Source organism: Pleurodeles waltl, chromosome 1_2, assembly GCF_031143425.1.
Source record: "Pleurodeles waltl isolate 20211129_DDA chromosome 1_2, aPleWal1.hap1.20221129, whole genome shotgun sequence".
In the NCBI taxonomy this organism is placed as follows: Eukaryota; Metazoa; Chordata; class Amphibia; order Caudata; family Salamandridae; genus Pleurodeles; species Pleurodeles waltl.
This window is the reverse complement of record NC_090437.1, coordinates 1,026,202,747-1,026,223,226: the sequence shown is the minus strand read 5'-3', so window position 1 is coordinate 1,026,223,226 and position 20,480 is coordinate 1,026,202,747.

The window sequence follows — 20,480 nt, the reverse complement described above, 5'->3', positions numbered from 1 at the left end:
CTATGGCTAGGAGCTGTTTCTCCAAAACCAATCTTTTGACCATCCTGGCTAATGGGAGGTCATCTTCATTGAGGCTGCCCTCAATGTTTTCAGAGGTACTGGACTCCCCTATGGAAGAACCAGTTTCTCTGACTAGGATTTGAGGAGTCAGGGTGTGAGGGACCCTGTTCTCCCTATTTAGGACAGGAGGGGGGAAGTCATCCTCCTGTTCACTAATTTCTCCATCTGAAGGATTATCCTCAGAGGGGTGGTCCCGTTTGAACTCTGCCAAAAGCTCCCGGAGCTGTACTTTGGTAGGGTTGGACCCAGTGTTTATCTTTTTTTAGCTTACAGAGACCTTAACTCTGACATCTTTAGATGCAGGTAAGGGGTGAGGTTGAGTTCCACCACCATCTCATCTGTGCTAGACATTATTTCTCCAAAAGTTGGGATTACTTTTTAAGAATCTAAAAACTACTTATAGAACTTAAATCCAATTTTTTACAAACTTTTAAACTCTAAAAGAAATGCTATCAGGGACTTACACAAGGCCCTAGCAGGACTTTTAAAAAATTAGAAAAATAGCTCAAATTTCAAAATTCAGTTTCTAATGAAATTTTTGGGAATTTTGACGTGTGTTCAGGTATTGGCTGAGTAGTCCAGCAAATGCAAATTCTTAGATCCCACCGCTGCCACCAATGTAGGAAGTTGGCTCTGTATATACTATTTCAAAGTAAGAAATAGTGTGCACAGAGTCCAAGGGTTCCCCTTAGAGGTAAGATAGTGGCAAAAAGAGAATTCTAATGCTCTATTTTGTGGTAGTGTGGTCGAGCAGTAGGCTTATCAGAGGGTAGTGTTAAGCATTTGTTGTACACACACAGGCAATAAATGAGAAACACACACTCAAAGACTTACTCCAGGCCAATAGGTTTTTATATAGAAAAATATATTTTCTTAGTTTGTTTTAAGAACCACAGGTTCAAGATTTACAAGTAATACTTCAAATTAAAGGTATTTCACTCAGGTATTCTAGGAACTTTGAATAATCACAATAGCTTGTACAGTTTTGACAAAAATGGCAATAAGCTATTTTAAAAGTGGACACTGCAAAAATCAACAGTTCCTGGGGGAGCTAAGTAAATGTTAAGTTCACAGGTAAGTAAAACACTTACAGGGTTCAAAGTTGGGTCCAAGGTAGCCCAACATTGGGGGTTCAAGGCAACCCCAAAGTTACCACACCAGCAGCTCAGGGCTGGTCAGCTGCAGAGGTCAAAGAGGTGCCCAAAAACACATAGGCTCAAATGGAAACGGGGGCGCCCCAGTTCTAGTCTGCCAGCAGGTAAGTACCCGTGTCCTCGGAGGGCAGACCAGGGGGGTTTTGTAGGGCACCGGGGGGGACACAAGCAGGCACAGAAAGAACACCCTCAGCGGCACAGGGGCGGCCAGGTGCAGAGTGCAAACAGGCGTCTGGTTTCAGATAGGAATCAATGGGGAGACCCGGGGGTCTCTTCAACGATGCAGGCGGGCACAGGGGGGCTCCTCGGGGTAGCCACCCCCTGGGCTAGGCAGAGGGTCACCTGGGGGTCGCTCCTGCACTGGAGTTTGGTTCCTTCAGGTCCTGGGGGCTGCGGGTGCAGGCAGTCGCGGTCAGGGGGAGCCTCTGGATTTCCTCTGCAGGCGTCGCTGTGGGGGCTCAGGTGGGGGTCAACTCTGGCTACTCACGGGCTCGCTGTCGCTGGGGAGTCCTCCCTGAAGTGTTAGTTTTCCGCAGCTCGAGCCGGGGGCATCGGGTGCAGAGTGGAAAGTCTCACGCTTCCGGCGGGAAACGTGGGGTCTTTAAAGTTGCTTCTTTGTTGCAGAAAGTTGCAGTTTCTTGAACAGGGACGCTGTTCTCGGGAGCTTCTTGGTCCTTTAGATGCAGGGCAGTCCTCTGAGGCTTCAGAGGTCGCTGGTCCCTGTTTGATGCGTCACTGGTGCAGTTTTCGTCGAAGTAGGGAGACAGGCCGGTGGGGCTGGGGCCAAATCAGTTGTCGTCTCCGTCTTCACTGCAGGGCTTCAGGTCAGCAGTCCTTCTTTTTCTTTAGGTTGCAGGAATCTATCTTCCTCAGTTCTGGGAGCCCCTAAATACTGAATTTAGGGGTGTGTTTAGGTCTGGGAGGGCAATAGCCAATGGCTACTGGCCCTGAGGGTGGCTACACCCTCTTTGTGCCCCCATCCCTAATCCTATTGGGGGAATCCTCCTTCTCCAAGATGGAGGATTTCTAAAAGTAAGTCACCTCAGCTCGGGACACCTTAGGGCAGAGGTCTTCAAACTGGGGGGCGGGCCCCCCTAGGGGGGCCTGAAGTGATCCCAGGGGGGGGCCCAGACTCTGGACAAAATAAATATTATACAGATAACAGGCCTTTGTTTTAAGCAGAAGCATGTTATTGCAGTTTTAAAAAGGTAACAGTACTTAACTGCAATGTTTAAATAGGTTTAGACATATTTAAACATTGCCATGTTTATAAAATAATTGTGAAAAATTCTGAGGGGGGCCCAATGATTTTTATTTTTCAACTGGGGGGGCGCGGCATTAAAAAGTTTGGAGACCTCTGCCTTAGGGGATGTCCTGACTGGGGGTGACTCCTCCTTGTTTTCCTCATTATCTCCTCCAGCCTTGCCACCAAAAGTGGGGGCAGTGGCCGGAGGGGCAGGCATCTCCACTAGCTGGGATGCCCTGTGGTGCTGTAACAAAGGGTGAGGCTCACCGCCAGGTGTTACAGTTCTTGCAGGGGGAGGTGAGAAGCACCTCCACCCAGTACAGGCTTTGTTCCTGGCCACAGAGTGACAAAGGCACTCTCCCCATGTGGCCAGCAACATGTTGGGTGCGTGGAAGGCTGGCAAAGATTAGTCTGCCCACACTGGAAGTCGGGTATGTTTTCAGGGGGCATCTCTAAGATGCTCTCTGGGTGTATTTTACAATAAAGTGCACACTGGCATCAGTGTGCATTTATTATGCTGAGAAGTTTGATACCAAACTTCCCAGTTTTCAGTGTAGCCATTATGGTGCTGTGGCGTTCGTGTTTGACAGACTCCCAGACCATATACTCTTATGGCTACCCTGCACTTACAATGTCTAAGGTTTTGCTTAGACACTGTAGGGGCATAGTGCTCATGCACTTATGCCCTCACCTGTGGTATAGTGCACCCTATCTTAGGGCTGTAAGGCCTGCTAGAGGGGTGACTTACCTATGCCACAGGCAGTGTGAGGTTGGCATGGCACTCTGAGGGGAGTGCCATGTCGACTTAGTCATTTTCTCCTCACCAGCACACACAAGCTGGCAAGCAGTGTGTATGTGCTGAGTGAGGGGTCCCCAGGGTGGCATAAGACATGCTGCAGCCCTTAGAGACCTTCCCTGGCATCAGGGCCCTTGGTACCAGGGGTACCAGTTACAAGGGACTTACCTGAGTGCCAGGGTTGTGCCAATTGTGGAGACAAAGGTACAGTTTAGGGAAAGAACACTGGTGCTGGAGCCTGGTTAGCAGGGTCCCAGCACACTTTCAAATCATAACTTGTCATCAGCAAAGGCGAAAAGTCAGGGGGTAACCATGCCAAGGAGGCATTTCCTTACAGGAGAGTTCTCAGGCAGGAAGATCTGACAAGTCCAACAATGCTGTCCCACTCTTTGCTGGGTCTGGAGGGACTCTGGAAATGAGAGACTGGTCTTACTGATCCGTTATTCGCAATTATGCGGCAAAATCAGGTGGCGGTGGCAGGTCAAGGGCCCGCAACAGGTCAAAAGGAGGTGGTTGGTCTTGGCTGGTAACCTCTGCTGTGGTAGAATGTGCAGGGGTAATCAGTGGGGCTGGAGGGATTGGAAGCAGTAGGTTGTGTTTTGCAGGTCAGGTAGTCCCCAGCCTCACCCAGAGGGTCCAGGGCAGAGTCAAGATTGCTGGTAAGCAATTTTGTGTCTCTGTTGTGTGCAATCGGAGTCGGCACAGGAAAGTTCTGGGGGTAGCCACACAGTCAAGAATCAGGGCACCCAGGAGGCCTAATTGAGGGCTTCGAGGCAGCCACTGCATCCAGCTGATAAGAGGTGAAAGGGTTGAGCCCTTTTCCTTGTGGTGTATGCAGAACCTCTGTGGGGGTTGCAGTTCTGCACAAATTTAGCATAGTAGATTGTAATGTGTGGCCCCAGAGTTGTCTGTGGGGCCCCTCAGCAAGCTCTTCATGCGCCACATTTGGACTGGTAGCCCCCCGCTACGTCCCCGGTTGTGCAGCGTGTCAGCAGAGGACTCCATCAGCTCTTATCCTCAAGCTGCATGGATTAATGGCATCGTGGGGTGCAGGCATGGGGACAGCTGAGGGCCACAGGCCGCCAAACCCCCTAACGCCCCACGAAGCAACACTTCATCGGGTGGGGGGGGAGATGCTATAAATATAGGACGTCCCATCCCCCACCGCACCAGAAGAGAAGCAGTGAGGCCACCCATCGGCGGTCACACTCACCATAATCCGGTTCCTGCTCCGTGTGCCGGGACTGTCAGACAGCACTGTAGTTGGGCAGCACAAGGGGACCCCCGGTTTTAGCCACCACACAGAGCTCAGGCCCCTTCAGCTGGTGATGTTCCCCCCTTAGGGTGTCAGTATGTGTGAGCTGCCATCTTGCTGTGGCTTTGCGGACCTCCGCTACAGGTCCCCAGTCAGAGTGACGCTAAAGCCCATAATGGCTCAGACAGGGAACCACCTGGGATGCCCGTCTGGGCATGTTCGTGGTGTCGATGGTGGTAGAGTGATACGAATGACGGAGGGGTCCAGGAGCACTCCTAGAGTGCACCCGCCATCTTAATGTCCTTGGCCACCGGTGTGCTAAACGTTTAAACAGATTTAGGTCCTCTCCCCACCCTAGCACTATGGATGGTGGTGATGCCAGACTTCCAACAAGTGGAGGTTGTCCATCATCTCCCTCAGAGAGGTTTCCATATGAGGCTTTTGGCTCTGTCTAGGGGGAATTCTGTCCAGTCTCCAATTAACCACACAGTTTGTGTTCCCTGCACACAAAAGTCTCATGTGTATGTACGGAGCAATTAACTTCAGCATCTCAAGGTAGAAGTTTGTCATCTACATTGAGTGCAAAGGTATTTACAGTGCAAGTGTCAAACTCATTCAGTGTCCCCATAACAATAACATAATGCCCCTGGAGGTCCTGATGTACCTCCTTCTGTAACAATGGACCCCAACCCTTCAGCATATTTGGAGTATGTAACTGGAAACTGATGTTCCTTCCATCTCTTTCCCAAGCGTGTGGCAGGTGGGTCTCCTGGAGGAGTGCCTCTGTACCCTCTCTGCTAGTATGAGTGCACCCAGTATCTCTTACCACAGTCGGTTAGCCCACAGACGTTCCATGTAATCAATGTCCTATTCATAATATAATAGTGAAGCCTGGGTGTGGTAGGTCACTGGTAGGGAGGTTGCATAGACTTCTAAGGCTCCCAAGGCAGGCATGATGAATAAGGTGCTGCACAGGTATCTTGGTAGCCTCTCCCCAGCCTTGTCCCAAACCTCTGGTCAGGCCCAGACCTCCTCTGGGTTCATAAGAGAGGTTTTTATCTTGGAAAATCACTTTGAGGTAGGCGGGCAAGAGCAACATATCCTGGAGATTCTTAGCTCTCAATTTTGTTTTCACCTCACCACAGGATTTTGTGGTGATTGCACTTTCCTGGTATGATTTGGTTCAATGGAAATAGTTCTGTTTTCGAAAGCTAGGCAGCCAGCCTCCCTGGCCACCCCTAGGATACAGGCTCGATCTTCATAAGTCAGAACACAGGCAATTATAGCTCTAGGCGGAGGCCACAGAACGCCTGGCGCAGGCGGCCGCATCAAGACCTACACAGTTAAGAGGCCTCATGATTGCAGTTTGCAGCAAATCCAGGCGAGTTCTTGAAAAAGGATGCCGCAGGTGCACCTCCCGCCCAGTCCACCAAACCCAGGAAGCATAAATTATTGCACTGATTTTAGGGAGGTCACCTGTTCCTTCAGTGCTTTCGCTTCATTTGTAGGACTAACACCGAACCTCCAAGTTGTGGACTGTCACAGCTACGTTCCGCAAGTCTGTGTGCAGCAAGTTCAAGTCTATAGCAATGTCTGCTATTCTCCCCTCCAGTGTTTCTCCGGAGCTATGCATAGTAAACCGGTCCACTGGCGAGGTCTCCTCAGAGTGACCTCCCTGCGCTCCCTCTGGGATTTTGTCAGGCGTGTAGTATGGTGAGGTGCATTATAGTATTAATCTGCCGTGGCTTCGTGTTTTTTTCCTTAACCATGATTACGCCACCAGTGATGAAAAGCAGGCAGGCCAAGCGTCCCAGTTATTCACAAGTCCGGGGCAGGACGCATGAGTCTCCCGTTTACCCCTTGTCAACAGCTCAGGCAGAAGTCTTTGGTGCAGGCTGTCGAACCACTCACAAGGCAAGACCCGGGGCAGCTCCTGCTTGTCTCCGTAGTGCCCAGTTTCCTCTACCCCCCTCCATGGAGAGCCTGCAACCAAGGATAGGGGGGGCAGCGCTGCAAAGAGCCGCGGTCACCACCTTGCCCCAGATGGCACTGGGGCACAGTCTCTTTTCACCACCACCGGAAATGCCAAATCAAGTGGCACAAATGCATCAGGATCTCGTCAGGAAAACTCGTCGCCACCAGCCTGCGGGCAACTTCTTTCCTCTTCCATCAGGTATTAAGGATAATGCAGTCAACATCATGTAGGATTACTTCTGGGGTTGCTGGAATTCTATGTCAGGACCGGAGGCTCCGATTATGCTTCTCAATTCTTTACTACTCATAAACAGCAGCCAATGAAAAACAATAAACATTAATGAGGCTTTGAACCCCGCCTCCCATAACCACCAGTAGCAGCCCAGCATAGTCTATAAACTAGGGAGGCACCAACTGACGTCTTCTTTCTTTGCCGCTCCGCAGTCAGATAAATGCCTCCCCATTTGTGCCTAATTTTGGGCACTGTTATGTGGAAATGTTATCGCACAATTTATTACCTTTGATGTGTTTTCCTTCCTCGCGCGCTCTGCTTGCCTGCGCGCGCTAGGGTGCATGTTGCACCCATAGTCTGTTTTTCGTTGTATTGTGGTATCGCCGCTCTCGCTTGCAAGTCGCGTGCTTTGCACGCGCGCTGCAAGCATTTTTCTTCAGACAGCTTCTGAGGCCCAGGTTCCTGGGTTTTCTCGTTTCTGCCCTTTCTTTTGCCTCATCACAGCTGTATTTTTCCCCCACGCATGAGTGCGCCGAGGAGGTGAGGCGACCAGAAGGTCAGGCACGGCTTGCCTGTCTTCTGGGTCACGGAGTTCTTGCGCACCAGGAGACGTGCGTGCAGAGCCCAATTGGGCTATTCACGCGCGTGTAGGAAAGTGACGTGTGTCAACTTCCCTTTCTCGTCGAACACAGACACCGGCCCCGGGCTGATCGAACACGGGCAGTGAATATTTTTAGTAGTTGTACAATATTGTACCTCGTTTTTCTTACTTAAATAGTGAGTCTGCTATTAAATATTCCTGTGCAGGCACTCGACTTCTGGTGCAGCTAATTTGACTTTTGACACCCCTGACAAGTGCTGGCTGGGGTTGGAACAATTAAGAACTTGCTATTTCTGCAATTGTGAGCACTTCAATTTGTGAAGTTTGACAGTGGTGATACCATGTCTGATGAAGAGTATTATGGTCAGGGCTTGGAGATGTATGGCCCCTATGAGGACAAAGACTACTATTTTGATTCCTGTTTTGAACAGGTTATTGACTCTTCCATACAGAAGTCCTTGGATAAAGTAATTTCATCGGCCCTTGTACCCTTATCCAAAAAGATTGATGATCTGGCTGGCCCTTCTCCGTCTCTTCCTTCTGGAGATACTTCATCTCCGTCTGTCCCTTCTACTGAACAGCTGTGTTCTCACAAGCAAGTTGACCAATATCCCCATTTCTTCTACCTCTGAACATACTTTCGCTTCAAATCCTTCCACTCCTATAACTTTGCCTACTGCTGTTTCTGATTCTGAAACGCACGAAGAAGCGTAAACTTTCCTCTTCCTTCTCTCCTTCTCCTTTTTCTTTCGAATCTTCTGATATTATTCATCCTAGATCATCAGATTGGGCTCCAGCCCCCGCTGTCGTGGATTATATGCACCTGCATATTTGGAAAGGGTTTGAGAAGGAGGTCAGATCCAGATTGAGATCGGAGTGTCCGCGTTCAGATTTACCACACAAAACTTCGCTCCCTCCTGAGATTGATAATGCGATGGTGACATTCCTTAAGAAATATAATAAGGATCCAAAGAAGGGGATAGGCAGGGCCCTCAAGGCTTGTCAAGATAAACTGTTAGATGTTTCCGGTCCCCTCGCAAAAATGCTCGAATAGGCTCTTCAGGCTCAGGAAACTGGAGCAGCCATCCATCTGGAGGTTCTGGCTGGGTGGACTCAACAAGCCATTTGTTTTCTTGGCAATGCAAACTGTGCATTAGCTTCAGAACGTAGAAAGTCCGTCTTACTGCGTATTAATCCTCAACTGGCAGATATGGCTTCGGCTGAGGCAGGTCCTCTAGCTGAGGGACAACTTTTTGGGGACAACTTTGTGAAGGACATTGCAAAATTCATCAACACTTTCACGTCATTGGATAAATCCCAATCTTCCCTCAAAAGAATGTTTAACCCACTTTTTGGACGGGCCAGTCAATTTCGAGGATGCTCGACCGGCCGGGACTTTCAACAATGTCCTGCAAGAGGAAATTATGCAAGACGCAGGGGTTACACCCAAGATCCTTCCCAAGCAGGTTTCTATCCCTGCAGATATAGAGGAGCACGCAACCGCAACAATCGAGGCGCACATAGAGGTTACAGAGCCATTGATAACACCCCCACAGGTAATAAATCTTCCTAATCCTTCTATCCCCTTAGGAGGCAGACTACAATTTTTCGTTCAAAAATGGGCTTTCATTTCCTCAGACACATGAGTTCTAGATACTGTTCAGGGTTATTCCATAGAACTGGTAACTTTCCCTCAACAGCACACCCTGCCTCCTCCTATCCTTTTTTCCCAGCTAGACAAATCCTTTATAGGTGTGAAATTCAGGAATTGTTAACAAAGAAGGCTATTTCTCTCACTTCCCGCACACAAGGGGTTTCTGCAGCAACATTTTTTTGTTGCAAAAGAAAGGAGGCGGTCAGAGATTAGTACTCAACTTAAGAAACTTCAACCCCTTTGTGGTATACCGCCACTTCAAGTTGGAGGGCATCCATCTGTTGAGAGATCTTCTTCATGAGGGAGACTGTACGGTTTGTATAGACCTGAAGGACGCTTAATTATCAGTTCCCATAGCGCCTTCCCACTGGCAGTTTCTCCAATTTCAGTGGAGAGACAGTTGGTGCGAATACCTGACGCTCCCTTTCGGGCTGTCTTCAGCTGCTTGAGTGTTCCCCAATCTCTTGAAACCAGTAGTGGAAAATCTTTGCGAGAGAGGCATTCGCCTGATAATCTATCTAGATGACATGATTATCATGGCTCAGGATCGATCTCTGTTATTGACTCATCTGCTATGTGTAGGTTCTCTTCTTCAGGACCTGGGGATTGTGATCAAACACAAGAAATCCTGCATGATTCCATCTCAGCAATTAGAGTTCTTGGGATTACAGGTGGATTCAATAAAAGCCTAGTCACTCCTTCCTTCTCAAAAAATGAAGTTGATCAAGAGAGAGTTGTGGATGTCATTATCGAAACAGATGGTTTCTTTGAGGTCCCTAGCACGGATTGTAGGCCTTTTGGCCTCTTCGATTCAGGTGGTCTTTCCGAGTCCTCTCCATTACAGAGCCTTGCAGAGATTACAAATCCAATTCCTTCAACAGGGTTTCTCATACGATCACCTGGTTCCGCTCTCTCTAGAAGCCAGAGAAGAGCTCCAATGGTGGCTCTCTCACATGGAGGCCTGAAATGGCAGGGCCATTTTTGGGGAAACCCCAAGGTGGTGATAATCAGATGGCAGTCGCTGGGGATGGGGAGCAAGATGCAGTCCTTTTTCGACAGGAGGGAGGTGGTCCTCAGAGGAATTGCAACTCCACATCAATTGTCTGGAACTCTTAGCGGGTTCTTTTCCCATCAGATCTCTTTCCCCTCTCAGGAGCAATTGTTGTATTCTTCTGAAAATGGACAATGTGTCCGCAGTCCAATACACCAATCGTTTGGGGGTAACGAGGTCTCGCCTCCTGGCGAATATTGCCAGGGAGTTTTGGCATCTTTGTCTGGATCGGAAGATCATGATGATAGCGGAATTCCTTCCGGGCAACAACAACCTAGTGGCAGAATAGAACTCCTGGTTCTTGAGGGATTCCAACAATTGGAAATTTCTTCCTTCTGTATTTCAGAAAGTCATAGGGTTGTTGGGATCATGTTAAGTGGATCTGTTTGCGTCTCGCCCCAATTTCCAGATCCCAAACTTTTTTCTCCCAGCTCTCCCAAGCCCCGCTGATCCGCTACGACCCCACCACCCTCCACGCCCTCAACCCAGGGTGCTCCAACACCTGCTTCCAAGCTCACCCCAAACGCACCCATGGACCCTTCGCCTGCAACTCCTGCAAACGCATCTTCCACCACGCAACTACCACGACCACAAGCCCATGCGCCATCAACCGCCTCAAGTGCATCCTGGTCAACGCTTGTTCCGTCCACAAGCACGCCGTTGAACTCTGGGACCTCCTAGACTCCACAGCCCCGGACGTCGCCTTCATCACGGAGACCTGGATGAACGCCTCCTCTGCTCCAGACATCGCCACCGCCATCCCTGAAGGCTACAAGATCTCCAGAAAAGACCGCACCAACCAAGTAGGGGGAGGTATCGCCATCGTCTTCAAAGACTCCATCAGCGTCACCACCTCCACCGAAGACACCCCTCTCGCCGCTGAACACCTGCATTTTCAGATTCGCACCGACCCGAGGACCACCCTCAGAGGATCCCTCGTCTACCGTCCTCCCGGACCGCGCGCCCCTTTCAGCGACGCCATCGCCGACTTCATCTTCCCGCACGCCCTCGCCTCACCGGACTACATCCTCCTAGGCAACCTCAACTTTCATCTGGAACAAAACAACGACCCCAACACCACCACCCTGCTCGACAACCTCGCCAACCTTGGCCTCAAACAACTGGTGAACACCGCCACCCACATCGCCGGACACACGCTCGACCCTATCTTCTCCGCCAGCAAACACATCTTCTTCAGCCACACCTCCGCTCTACACTGGACAGACCACAGCTGTGTCCACTTCACATTCCGACGCGAGACCCGCCACCTCCGCACTCAACCCATCCCTCGTCGACAGTGGAACAAGATCCCCGAAGAGCAACTCTTCTCCGCACTCGCCGCCAACCAACCCACCCTCACCACCGACCCCAACGACGCAGCCCTCAGCCTCACAAACTGGATCTCCAACTGCGCAGACAACCTTGCTCCCCTCAAATGCACGCATCGACAGACCAACACCAAAAAACCTCTCTGGTTCTCTGACACCCTCAAAGAATCAAAGAAAACTTGTCGCGCCCTCAAGAAGGCCTGGCGCAAGGACCACACCGCTGACAACATGACCGCCCTCAAGAACGCTACCCGCGAACACCACCACCTGATCTTCGCTGCTAAAAGGAACTTTTTCACCAACAGACTGGACAAAAACAGCCACAACAGCAGAGAACTCTTCAGCATCGTCAAGGAGTTCTCCAACGCCAACGCCGTCACGCCCTCACAGGATTTGTGCGAATCCCTCGCCACCTTCTTCCATCGCAAGATCACCTCCACGACAGCTTCGGACACCAGACCCAACCAAACACCACCGAACCCGCACCCCCGGCCATCACCCTCAACAACTGGACCCACATCAACACTGAAGAAACCAAATCCACCATGAACTCTATTCACTCCGGCGCCCCTTCGGACCCCTGCCCTCACTTCATCTTTAACAAAGCCGACGACATCATCGCCCCGCACCTCCAGGCCGTCATCAACTCTTCTTTTTCTTCTGCTACCTTCCCCGAATGCTGGAAACACGCCGAAGTCAACGCCCTACTAAAGAAACCTACGGCTGACCCAAGCGACCTGAAAAACTTCCGCCCCATCTCTCTCCTGCCTTTCCCAGCCAAGGTAATAGAGAAGACCGTCAACAAACAGCTGCCCACCTTCCTGGAAAACAACAACCTGCTCGACCCTTCACAAACCGGATTCCGAACCAACCACAGCACGGAAACCGCCCTCATCTCAGTCACAGATGACATCAGAACCCTGATGGACAACGGTGAAACAGTCGCCCTCATTCTCCTCGACCTCTCGGCTGCCTTCGACACCGTCTGTCACCGCACCCTAATCACCCGCCTCCGCTCCACCGGGATCCAAGGCCAGGCCCTGGACTGGATCGCCTCCTTCCTCTCAAACCGTTCCCAAAGAGTTTACCTCCCTCCGTTTAGCTCAGAACCCACTGAGATCATCTGCGGCGTACCTCAAGGCTCATCACTCAGCCCGACACTCTTCAATGTCTACATGAGCCCCCTCGCCAACATCGTACACAAGCACGACATCATCATCACCTCCTACGCCGACGACACCCAACTTATACTCTCCCTCACCAAGGACCTCGCCAGCGCCAAGACCAACCTACAAGAGGGTATGAAGGACGTCGCAGATTGGATGAGGCTCAGCTGCCTAAAGCTGAACTCTGAAAAAACGGAAGTCCTCATCCTCGGCAACACCCCGTCCGCCTGGGACGACTCCTGGTGGCCCACGGCCCTCGGCACCGCACCGATCCCCACAGACCACGCCCGCAACCTCGTCTTCATCTTGGACCCTCTTCTCACCATGACCAAGCAAGTCAACGCCGTGTCCTCCGCCTGCTTCCTCACCCTCCGCATGCTCCGCAAGATCTTCCGCTGGATCCCCGCCGACACTAGAAAAACCGTGACCCACGCCCTTGTCACGAGCCGCCTGGACTACGGCAACACCCTCTACGCTGGGACCACAGCCACACTCCAAAATCGCCTGCAACGCATTCAAAACGCCTCGGCCCGCCTCATCCTCGACGTACCCCGCAACAGCCACATCTCTGCACACCTGAGACACCTGCATTGGCTCCCAGTCAGCAAAAGGATCACCTTTCGACTTCTCACCCACGCACACAAAGCCCTCCACAACAAGGGACCGGAATACCTCAACCGACGCCTCAGCTTCTACGTCCCCACCCGCCTCCTCTGTCCTCTAGCCTCGAACTCGCTGCCGTCCCTCGCATCCGCCGCTCCACGGCAGGTGGGAGATCTTTCTCCTTCCTGGCGGCCAAAACCTGGAACTCCCTCCCCACCAGCCTCAGGACCACCCAGGACCACTCCGCTTTCCGGAGACTCCTAAAATCCTGGCTTTTCGAGCAGCAGTAACCACCTCTTTCCCCTAGCGCCTTGAGACCCGCACGGGTGAGTAGCGCGCTTTATAAATGTTAATGATTTGATTTGATTTGATTTTTCAGTTGGAGACCGGCTCTGTTGGCTCTGGCAACGGATGCGTTTCTGCAGGATTGGTCAACTCAGACGAATTATGCGTTTCCTCAGTTTGCCATGATTCCACTAGTCGCAACGTGCTTGCGCCGACAAGCAGCGTCTGCAGTTCTCATCACCCCCTTTTGGAAGAGTCAGCCCTGGTTTCCATCCCTCCTGGAACTCTCGATTGCTCTTCCTCTACAGCTCCTGATTTTTCCTCAACTCCCTCTAAATCTGGTGGGATCCCTGCACACTCTTCTTCTATCGGGTCAGCTGTGTCTCATTTTCCTGGACGATATCTGGAGACATTCACAAGTGCAGGGCCTTTCGGGTTCAGCTTGGGCTCCTTCCACCCACAAACGATACTCTCTGGCATGGAAAAAGCGGGTGGGTTGGTGTCTTCAAGGAGATGTGTATCTTGTGGGATCCGAAGTCAAGGACATTATTAATTTCCTGTCTGAGTGTGCAGATACTGGTCTATGTTACAGGTCAGTAAATAATTTTAGATCGACTATTTTGGCTGGACATTCATGGATCAATAATAAACTGGTTGGTCAACATCCTTTGGTATGTAAATTGCTGAAAGGTATCAGAGTAGCAATTCCACCTAGACCACACTACTCACAGCTTTGGAATGTGAATGTGGTTTAATCTTTTTTGACTAATTGGCCGGATAATCATCTGTTATCTATGAAACTATTGTCTGCAAAGTTAACTATGTTACTCTGTTTAATATCTTGTCGCAGGGTGTCAGATGTGTTAGATTTAGCAGGGAGGTTGTTTTCCACTTCTGGTGTTTCGTTTCTTATTTCCAAGCATACAAAATGCATGTCTTCTTCTGTGGATTACCCAGCTTTTCCACATAATGCAAATCTGTGTGTGGTCAAGTGTTTAAAGGTGTATGAAGAATGCACTGCAAGTTACAGAGTGGATCCGGTGGGTCCTCTTCTTATTTCCACTTTGAAATCCTTCAAACTGGTTTCAGCAGCTACTTTGGCACGCTGGGTTCGTTGGGTGATGGCAGAGGCAGGGATTGATATGTCTTTATCTGGGGCCCATTCCACCAGGGGGGCCATGACATCAAAAGCTTTTCTTTTGGGTTCTAGATTAGAAGATATTTTAGAGCAGCCGTCTGGTCCAGTGATTCTATGTTTAAAATGTTTTATTATAAACCAATAGTGCATGTGTCTAATTTTGTGGTGGATCAGCTTTGAACCAGCATAATCGGAGCCTCCGGTCCTGACACAGAATACAAAATGATCTAGTGTAGCGTTAAGAATTTTAGATTCTATTAAGGACACGGAGGCGAAGATTATCCCACCCAGTATATAAGTTGAAAATAAATGTTATAATGCAATGGGTTGTAGTATAATTTTTTTCCCATCCTGGAATTTTATGGTTGTATTATTCTTAAGTCTTATAATGGATTTTTATTTCGGAATCTGATTCCAAACAAGGATGAAGTTTTGACGGGCCGTCGTTTGGTCGTTTTTGGCAAGCTCGAAATCTTGGTTCTTTGTTCTACGCCCAAGAGACTGTTGATGGACTTGGTCACTGTATGTTTTTTCTGAATATACAAAGAAATAGAATGTCAGTTGGTGCCTCCCCAGTTTATAGACTGTTGGTCTGCTATTGTTAGTTATGGGAGGCGGGGTTCAAAGCCTCATTAATGTTTATTGTTTTTCATTGGCTGCTGTTTATGAGTAGTAAAGAACTGAGAAGCATAATCCTCGCCTCCGTGTCCTTAATAGAATCTACAATTCTTAACGCTACACAAAATTTTTTTGTATACTTGGCCATGATCCAAGCCACACTTCCCCTTGCATCCGTGGATTACCAAAAGCGAAGGGTGCCTAGATTTTTCTTCCCTAAATCCTTTGTTGCGTGTGGGATGGAACAAAACTGAGGGTTAAAGGATATAGGTGAATTCTGGAGCAGTCCTACGCATCCCCCGCCTGTTATATGTAGTTAGAAAGAGTTTGCACATATGTTGGTTAAAGTTCTGGTGGTTTTGTTCTGAAGACAGAAGAAACTGAAGGTTCCCTAACTTAGCTATATTTGACTATTTGACATCAGTTATGCATCAGAAAAGGGAAACAAATTACAAGGTTAACTCAGATCAATGGAATGATCACCACCAGAGAAGTGAGAAAGCAATGAAAAGAAACATAAATTGATGCTATAGACTGTTGAAGGAAAATGGAGAAAAAGTTGAAAACGTGTAGAAATATGTTAAGAAATGCCATAATGAGGTAGTGTCTATACGCCCAGTATTAGAAAAAGAGATAGAAATGAGGAAGATTATTTTGATGGAGGCATTAATGAACCAACCCATGCTGTGTGCCCACCACCTGATCGAGGTACTCCTGAGGCAATACCAGCTGTTCTACTATCACACGCACCCCTTCCCATCCTGCATGTCTGTCCTGAGCATACTCCTGGCACAAGTAAAATGTTGTTTAAAAGAGGTAAGTCCCGGCCTGACACCTAGCTTCCGAGTAGGTTAACAGATAGTCTGTTGAAATGGCTTCACAATCCTCCCCACCAGGGAATTTGGAGACAGTGCCAACAGCATCCCATTAAACTCTTGCAAGGGCACATGTATCTCTCTCCATCACTTTGCTCGCCCATAATCGTACTGCACTTTGATACCACTACTAGGAAGTTCACATACAATAACGGCCCAGGACAGGGCTAGTGCGTACTGCAACAATACCTTCCTGACCACCAACCCCTGTGATTCCTCTGTCTTCATGAATACATGGAAAGCAATTAAGACAACACAATAAAGATATAGCAATTCTGTTGTGAGAAACAAAGAAGGTGATGAGACAGTGGGGTGAAATGACTGGGACAGTAATAGACATGGCGTATGGCCACCTAGAGGAAGATTTAAGAACAGTAATAAGCCAATAAAACAAAATGGTCAAGATTTTGCCAACAAGCAACTAGGGTCACTGACCAGGTCATTTAAAAGTTTGGACATAGCAACTTCATTTAGGTCTAATGAGCCTGCAGATATAGATGCAGATTGACTGAAGGAACAAGTAAAATTGTTTCCTTTGCACAAAAAATAAAAGTTGCTTACTCCCTTTGCCAAAGGTAGACAGAGTGTACATGTATGTTTTTTGACTGAAAGGACATGCACAGTTCTGCTCTAATATTAGAGAAGGCTCAGATAAATGTATGCGGGAATTAAAGGTCCTAATATGCTGCTAGGAGCCAACATGATCTGATTGTAATAAACTAATGATAGTGCTTCTTCCCTCAGATTTATGGAGAAAGACTTATCATGGGGACAAATTAGCAAGACCATGAGCCAAGTAGAAATGCAAATAGGGTTCTTCCTGCAGATTTTAAGGATAAAAGAGAAGAAGCATTACAAATATATGAACAGTAGGCCCTAGGAAAACAGGCTGGATAAAGGTACATTCCTGCCAGCAGGAGGGAAAGGAATAAAAGGAATAAAACAATTATTCTGCAGTACACCTTCAATCCATTTTTTAAAAGGTACCCAGTGTTTCAAATGCTATGCAGACTGCACAAAAATTATTGGTGACGGATTATATGGTTGCTTTGTAGCCTAAGATTAGGGATCACTTGCAATCAGTTTGTGGGGGTTGGCAGAAACTTCAAAGGTCGTAGAAGCTGCTAACTTTGTGCACAAGGCAAGGAAAAGGAAAGGGTTAAAGAGCTAATTAAAAACTTTGCAGATGCATAACTTATAAATACAGGAGCTGACACGAATGGGGAGAGGTAGAGTACAGACTTTGGAATGAAAAGTAAAGGTAGAGGGCACAGGAAGGGAACTAGAAGCCAGGAAAATAAAGGGGATTTCTACCTTCACCACTATTGTGGTTAGTTGGGACAGTGGAGGAACGAGTGTGCTCTTGGGACTGGACATTCTAACCAGGCTTTCCTCAGTCTTCAACTTTGGGGGGGGGGGCACACCAGTGTGGAGGGGAATGCAACTACAGGCACCTTTTTTGGCAGGTCTCTCAAATTCCACAAACTCAACAGCCACCTAACATGCCATAGGCATTTGTTCCACAAACTATTTTCAAAACATTATTGCAGCCCATCTCTGTAATGGTAGGACCCCTTTCAGATCAGCATGCTTTCCTTCCTAACCCAACATCCTCTGTTAATTTGTTATGGCGAGACCTTCTATATTAATTAAGTTGCACTATTTACTGCACACTGGACAGAGCTTTTTGTTGTGTTAATCAGCATTTCTAGAGAAGATCACTGCCACTCTTTATATATTTTCTGCGGTCCTTCTCACTTCCCTGCAGAGGTCCGCTCATCTGTACCTGATAATGTGTGGTCTCAGGGGCCATATGAGTTGGATTGATGTTTGATGTCAGTCTGTTACCATTATGTTGAAACCAGGAAAACCCCTTCCAAAAACACCCATTATCCCCTAGATGCAGAAAACTGTATAGCACCTGTGATTGCCTCCCTTCCATCACAGGCCATGATTGTTTCAGCAAGAAGCTCTTCTAATACCCTTTTGCTTCCTGTGAAGGAACCAGGTGGACACTATCACTCTATTGCATAATTACTTAAAATCATTACAGTGTAATACAAACAAAAATGAATACATCACATTAAAATGACAAAATACAATAAAATAGTATCCACTGTAAAAAATGTACTAGACACCAGAGGTAAGAGCATCAGTGACAGCCTGGGTACGAAGCTACATTGAGGTAAACAATGGCATGTGCAAGTACCAGTCCTCTATGCTAATACATTAACTTAGAATTACAGCCCAATTACAGAAAGGTATGCAAACTCTTACTTTGCCAATTAGTCAGAAAACATACTGCACAGGGTCGCAATTGTATGCCAAGCCATGCAATGTAAGATAGTGCTGACATTGAGGGGGCAGGCCAGCTGCAGCCTGTAAATCAATCTTATACTTTACAGGGTAATACATGATACACAGAGTCTAAAGTGTCATGTGGCGGACACTCCCCCATTTGTGCTAGAACTTATGGCTATTAATGCCGTATACTTCCCCGCTTTACTCATAGTTCCAAACCTTGTTACTGTTCCTCCAGGTTCCACTTGTTTGAGTACTGTTGATTTGTGCGTGGCTTTATTTGTATGCCAACTCATCCTGATATTATTTATTTGTTTTACCAACCGGGGACACCAGAACACATGAATAAGACTGATCCAACGGTATACTAAATGACCTTCCTTCTTCTCCTCACAAGCCTTCAAAAGAAATCTTGACACCCTCACTTTACCTGAAGGTCTAGCTTTGTAGAGTATATTGATGATCTCTTGCTTTCATCTCCTTCTTATGAAGCATATTTGCAAGATGCCACTGCTATACTACAACACTTGACTCACCATGAACATAATGTTTCTAAGGATAAACTGCACTATTGTTGGCCATTGGTGCATTTCTTGAGAGACAGAATTTCAACTGGATCACATCTTGCATCTCTGGGCTGCATTAATGCTAGTATAGCTGTACCTAATCCTACCATTCAGTCACACATCTGCACTTACCTAGGAATGGCTGTGTACTGCTGACAGTAGATACTTGGTTATGTTGGGCGTAGGAAGCCTTTACAGGATTTTACTAAGCATATAGTATCTTGTCTCCTGGTCAACTGAAGCAGAGCAGTCTTTCATAATTTTCAGACAAGTGTTGATCTCCTCTGCTGCTTTGGGACTGTCGGATAGCTATAAATCTTTATACTTTTCTGCCTTGAGAGACTGTTTAGGTCCAGGTGTTCACCAATAAGCACAGAGATCACAAGTGTACTGTTGCATATTATTCAGCTGCTTTGGATCTTGTAGCTGCTGCATTGCCTCCCCTTCTACATGCTATGGCCACAGCAGCTGTGTTAGTGCAGCCCACAGAACACATTGTTTTGTGTACCCAGCTTACTGTAGCAATTTCTCATGCAGTTCCTCAACTTCTTTTGAAGACTCAGCACCTCACTAATGCTAAGCTCAAAAAGCATGAATCGATTTCCTTCCCTTCCTAATATCTCCTGTGTACACTCCACATCACTCAGTTCTACTTCATTGTTACCTACTCCCCATGGGAGAAAGATATCTGACTGTTTACTAATAAAAACTCATGTTGGTTAACAATGTATTGTCAGTCACACCTATCCCTAATGCTGATTATGTAACTTCTATTGATGGTTCATGTCTGTGAAAGTAGCACAGCAAGTTAGTGGCGTACAATGCTTTATGTACTATATTCACTGTTAAAATCATCGCTGCAGGCAGTTTATTCTGCCCAGGTTGCTGAACGTGTAGCCCTTATTATAGCCTGTGTCTTGGCAATGGGAAAGACAGTTCTAATTTATACAGGTTCAAAGAAATTCTTTCCACACTGTGCACGGTTGTGGCCTAACATGGGCCCACAGAAGGTTTCTTATGTCAACTGGAGAACCCATTAACAATGATATGAGTGTTCTATTTGCCTACTGCCCTTTGCCTTCTTTCTAAAATTGTTGTTGTCAAACGTACTGCTGATCACAGAGGATGTCACCAGGGGTAATAAGTGCAGATGACGCTGGATATGTACCTCCACCCAGACATTCTTTCCGAAATTATTTGTATTTAATACCCAACTGCAAGTTCATCAGTTGATCTGGTCTCCCTCCAAAATGACTGTCCATTGCAGGAATGAGAATGTGACTTAAGAATGGTTGTGCACAGTCTCTTCATGCACTTCAGCTATCGCCTATTGGCCAGGTTGCGGCGCCCTCCTTATTACCATATTGTATTCATGTGTACCTTCCATTTGTACATATGAGCAAAGGGGGTTTGTCTCTGCTTTTCAGCAACACTGTTTTTCACCTTTGTCTTCATCTTTGGCTTCCTAGTAATGCCATTTAAGTGCCATTTGTCAAGCACATAATGTACGAAGATGGTTAGGACTGAGGAAGGTGCACATCCCCCTCTATAGGTTCCTTTTGTACAGATCCAACTAG